The following is a 5,627-nucleotide window of genomic DNA, read 5'->3' as shown; positions in this document are numbered from 1 at the left end:
CTTCATTATTGGGTTGGCAGAGAAAATGTGCTTCACTATCAGAAATAAAATATGGAAAATGCAGTATAAAAAACCTTATAATATGTTTTAATATATTATAATATTTACTTATTTGTGGTTATAGCTTTTAAGAGTATGATGATTTATAACACAATGAACACGTTGCATCCACTTTAACAATGGATTATACTTCTCATAGTTATAACGTATTATAAGTCTCATATCTTGCCATTTTTCTGATGCTACTTTACTTAAAGAGGTCAAAGACCACTTATAAGTAGTAGTAATAATAATAATAATAACTTTTTTTTTCTCTCAAACAGCCATAAGATCAGATGAATGTGTAATATGACACATTTGCTTTGAACTATTTTTATTGTAATATCAGTTTAATTATTTTGATGGTACCCTTTAGACAGCTGTTGATAAGTAACTCTGCAACTACATATCAACTAGCAGTCACTGGAGTATTAGTATGTCTGCTACTGTACATATATGCTAACACTTTATTTTGTTGGGTCAACCAACAGATAAACTGACATACTGTAAGTGTCTTTGCAAGTACGTCAACTTGTTCTACCATACTAGATTCTACCATTCTTGAGCATACTAATACTCTAATGAGAGTTAGTTGCCATGTAGTTGCAAAGTCTCTTATAGTCGATTGATTAAGGGGACCATCAAAATAAAATGTAACCATATAAAACATTGCATTTTTTTTCCGTAAGAGTATTAAGCTCACATCAATTAATTAATTTTAGCTCCACAGAAACAATCAAATAACACTCAACATCTAACCACTCACAAGTTGTAGTAAGATACTGTGCAGATCTTAAATAAACAATGTCAATAAATGATACAATCCATTATACTGTAAATGAAGTAGATTTAATATGGTGTTCATTGTGTTATAAATAATCATACTCTTAAACTTATAACTACAAATACTTAAGTATTATGATGTATTATAATTGTTGTTATGATTATTCATGGGTTGATATAACATATTATAAGTTTTTTTTTTATAATGCATTATGCATTCATTATAATGCCTTAAGAATACCCTTATAATGTATTATAAATACGGGCTTCATAGAAAGTGTTACCAAAAATTTAAATGCAGTTATTTTCTGTGATGAAAATGTTTTGAATTTTTGAAAATAGTTCATGAAAAACTAATCAGATAGTCTTCCGGACATGCAGAAAAAGAGATATGGAACTCAAGTTGGTTAGTCAAACCGTTCTCGAATAACATGCAAATTAATTTGATAAAGAGCACGCCAAAGTAGACATGAGGCTATATCTCTGTAACGCTTTAGCTTATTGAGATGGTTTGTCCAAAAGGCACAAGACCTTCGATCTTTAGATGTTTAGATTCAGTGCAACATACAGAGTCGAATATTAAATGGTTAGTTCCCCCAAATATGAAAATTCTGTCATTAATTACTCACCCTTGTGTGGTTCCAAACCCGTAAGAGCTTCATTCATCTTCGGAACACAAATTAAGATATTTTCGATGTAATCTGGAGCTGTCTGACCCTGCATAGACAGCAACGCAACTGAAATGCTCCCAAGTCCAGAAACGTAGCAAGGAGATCTGTGAATTAATCCATGAGACATCAGTGGTTCATCCGCAATTATACGAAGCTACAAGAATACTTTTTGTGCGCAAAAGAAAAAAAAAAGACTGAATTGTTTCCTGCATCGTTGTAATTTGATCTGAATGGAAACAGTGTATCGGCGTGACGCAGCTGAGATGTTCTCCAAAATGGCACCAGGGTGATGCAGAGTAGACAAATAGTTTAATAAAGTCGTTTTTTGTTTTTGTGCACAAAAAGTATTCTTGTAGCTCGTACATTAACTTACATATGTCAATGTCAGAGCAATCATTAAAGCAGTCATAGGGGCAGCTCTGCGCAATGGATAGAAAGTTGGACTTGTAACCCAAAGGGTTTGAGTCTCAGTACCGGCAGGGATTGTAGGTGAGGGGAGTGAATGACCCTCAGTACCACGACTGAGGTGAGGCCCTTGAGCAAGAACCAAACCCCCAACTGCAAAAATGGCTGTCCACTGTTCCAGGTGTGTGTGTGTGTGTGTATGTGTATGTATGTTCACTACTCATTGTTGAGTGTGTGCACTTGTATGGGTGAAATGCAGAGCACAGATTCCGAATATGGGTCACCATACTTGGCTACGTGTCACATCACTTTCATTTTCATATCACCAATACATGACTCCAAGTTTTCTGATAGCAACACTGTAGATATCAGTGTATTACAGCTATATCTAACCCTAATTCAAAAAGAGTGTTTGAGAAGTGATAACTGAATGTTCAGAGAATGCAAATTCCAGGATGTGCGTAGTCTAAGTATACGACCATAGGCAGCCTCAAACAAATGAACACACTCTCTTACACTCTCACATGCTTAGACACCACTGCCAGATGTAGCTTAAAGTGCATATTCCAGGTTAGAGACCCCTGTGAGTCAATGTATAGAAAAATAATGTAGGAACTAGATATTCTTTAAACTATACTTTAAAATACGCTATTAAGGCTTCTGGTGTTTTTGTGAGAGAATTTTACTTCCGAATTTGAAAACTGCCAAAACTGGAAGTGACGCAACGAGAGGGAGTGCGGTCCATAGGAAAACAATGGATCGCAATGACAGTTCGGACGCTGAGGAAATTTTAAGTGTTTATTTACACTTATGACGGACCACAGATACAATTATGAGCCTGTTATGCGGCCAAGAGAGCAGGGACAGGCCAGGATTAGATAGAACAACAGTCAAAGGAGACAAATTGAGTTGTGTGAGGAGAACAAGGCAGGTTTCTTGGTGAGAGACCAGTGTCAGCTTTACAAATATACACACGTTAGCTAACAATATGTGATCAGGCAATAGCAAAGCTAGTATTGGTCGTCTATGAGTATTAATACTTACAAATAACAGAAACTAATAAGCGTTGATCAGGTGCGTCACACTCAATATCCTACTCCAACGTTACGTGATATCGCGGTTTCTCATCACCGCAGGAGAGAGAGAGAGAGAGAGAGATAAACACGTTTTTGTTTCATTATGTGTGGGAAATGTGAAATCTACATTTATGGTTAATTGAATTCAGTTTTATTTATACAACACTAAATCAACAAATATTATTTCCTAGCACTGTTAATACCTAACTCAAAACACAACATCGCAACTGTTAATAATATATTTATATGTAGATGTACTAAACTTAAACTACCGAAAGAAAAATATACCATCCGACCCATTTACATTTACATTTAGTCATTTAGCAAAATTAATCTTGCTTCCGCGTTCTGTATTAATTGTAAAGGTTTGATAGAACTGGCTGGAAGACCTGCCAAGAGAGCATTACAATATTCCAGCCTGGAAAGAACAAGAGCTTAAATATACGTTTTTTTTTTTAAGTAGGCTAATGACTATGCGGCCAGCAACAGACAGTGAGCTGATAGCATATCAGGAACATATATGGAGGCGCCAGCACAATCATTTGTATTTTTTTCAGTGGATACGCCATCATTTTTGCTCATAAAGGTAAGAGTAATCACTCGGAACTGAAAAGGGTCTACTTTTATTTGTGTGCACTCATAATATCAACAAAATGTGCTTTTATAAAATTAAGAAACGCTTTCTGCCATCTCGTCTTGAACAGGAGCCCTTCACAAAAATGAACTGAAACTCAGCAAATACATGCCTCACAGACATGACAAATATATCTATAGAAATATGCAAGGCTACTTATATAAAATTGCATTTTTAGACAAAAAAAAGATAAGTCGTGTAGGCTGTATGTCACATTTTATTATTACGTTCAGAAATAATGTAGGCCAGTGCTTCCCAAACTGTTAGCCGCGCACCCCCCCCCCCACCTGGTGGGCCGTAGCGGTATTTAAGGGGGGCCGTGGTTAGGCTAAATCAAAATATTAAAATAATTAAAATATTCAAATTGTTATAAAATGTGATTTCCCCCACCCTCTTGCACTTAATATGAAAAACAAGCTCAAATGGAGTTAACAAGGTTTTTGGCCGGCGAATGAGATCTCTGTTTTGTCTCTCAATATAATGGCCGCATCTGAGGCAAGTGCATCGCTTTCATCAACTTTTACAGGTTATATAATGTTTATTGTTGCTATATGGGCACTTAGTTTTTCTGGTTGTTTACACACTTGGCCAAAATCTCATGATATAAATGATTAAGCGCTTATGCACAGGATCTTAAAACGTTCAAAAGTATGGCTAGACGGCAGATAACCTACTCCGCTCTTCAAACACACAAAAAACACTAACCCAAACATCCCTTATTTATCTAGCATGATGCAACTGTACTATTAAAACATCAGTCATTTGTTTACCCTTGCATTGCCAAAAAAAAAAAAAAAAAATGCAGAGATCTGTCTCCTCCAGGCTGTGCGCGGCGCGTCAATCTGAATGGAGACAGGGTGAAGTGACGAGGTTTCACTGAGAGCATGAGGATCCAATATCGTTACCAAGTTTTACTGACAAGCTCTTTGTAATACTTATCATTGGTTAAATGTTTGTAAAAACCCTCTGTTTTAAAATAATAATAACGAATTATAATAGAGATATGAAGTTTGGATAATTTTTCATGGCACACCTGACTGGGCTAGGCAGAGGCGTCGTGCCCATTTAAAGTGAAGCACGTGCCCTTTCAGATTTTTGAGCCAAGTGGATTTTGAATGCAGCTTCCAATAGACGAAAAAATTGCAGATTAATATTTTCTGTATTATATACAATTTGAATACAATCACACACCAGCTGCTAAATTCAAATCTGCGTTCGCTGGCTGGTGCTGAGCCAGAAGCGTTTGTAAAACTCTGCATTATAACCAATCACACACAATGCTGTTGAGCTCATGAATGCAATGACCAATCAGAGGTGTGCAGATGAGTCATCGCTAAGATGCCGGTGTTTTCTTCACTTGCTCGCTGACTGAATACCTCTTTCTGACAAATTCTCTCATCAGAAACAACAAAGTGCAAATATGTGTACGAATCTGTAAGATATTAATTTCACAATAAACAGCTTAAGTAAAAAATTTTTTAATCAACTTTTTATTATTTTTAACATATAACAAATAACCTAATATATCCATTCAGAATAAAACGCAAGAACAACAACAACAGACATATAATCAATTTACATATTCCAATGAGAAAAAAAAAAGCTTCAGTGATTTTAATGGGAGTTTTTGAGAGTGCTTCGAACTGTCAATGAAAATTTTCCTTGATAATGTAACTTGCAATTTTTATTCACCCATTAACTTGCAATGTTTTTATTTACATTAAATATAAATTCAGTCGTATTAAAAATATGTTATGGCATGACATCCATATCTGTTAATTAAGACAGACAGGTTTTTTTATGCATATTACATTATTAGGTTACTTTGACCATCGCCCACTATAGATCATAATCTATAAAGGTGAGAATTAAGATATTTCATGATAATTCAGTTTGAAAAAAAAATAAAATAAAAAATAACTCATGCCCCTCAAAAATAATGAGTGCATGATGCCCCTGAAAGAGACAATCTGTTTATTAAATATCTAATATACAAATATATCTAAATATATCTATGTA

This window comes from Cyprinus carpio, chromosome A4 (genome assembly GCF_018340385.1).
Source record: "Cyprinus carpio isolate SPL01 chromosome A4, ASM1834038v1, whole genome shotgun sequence".
NCBI lineage: Eukaryota > Metazoa > Chordata > Actinopteri > Cypriniformes > Cyprinidae > Cyprinus > Cyprinus carpio.
The sequence above is the reverse complement of the archived record's forward strand: the minus strand, read 5'-3'. Positions refer to the sequence as shown.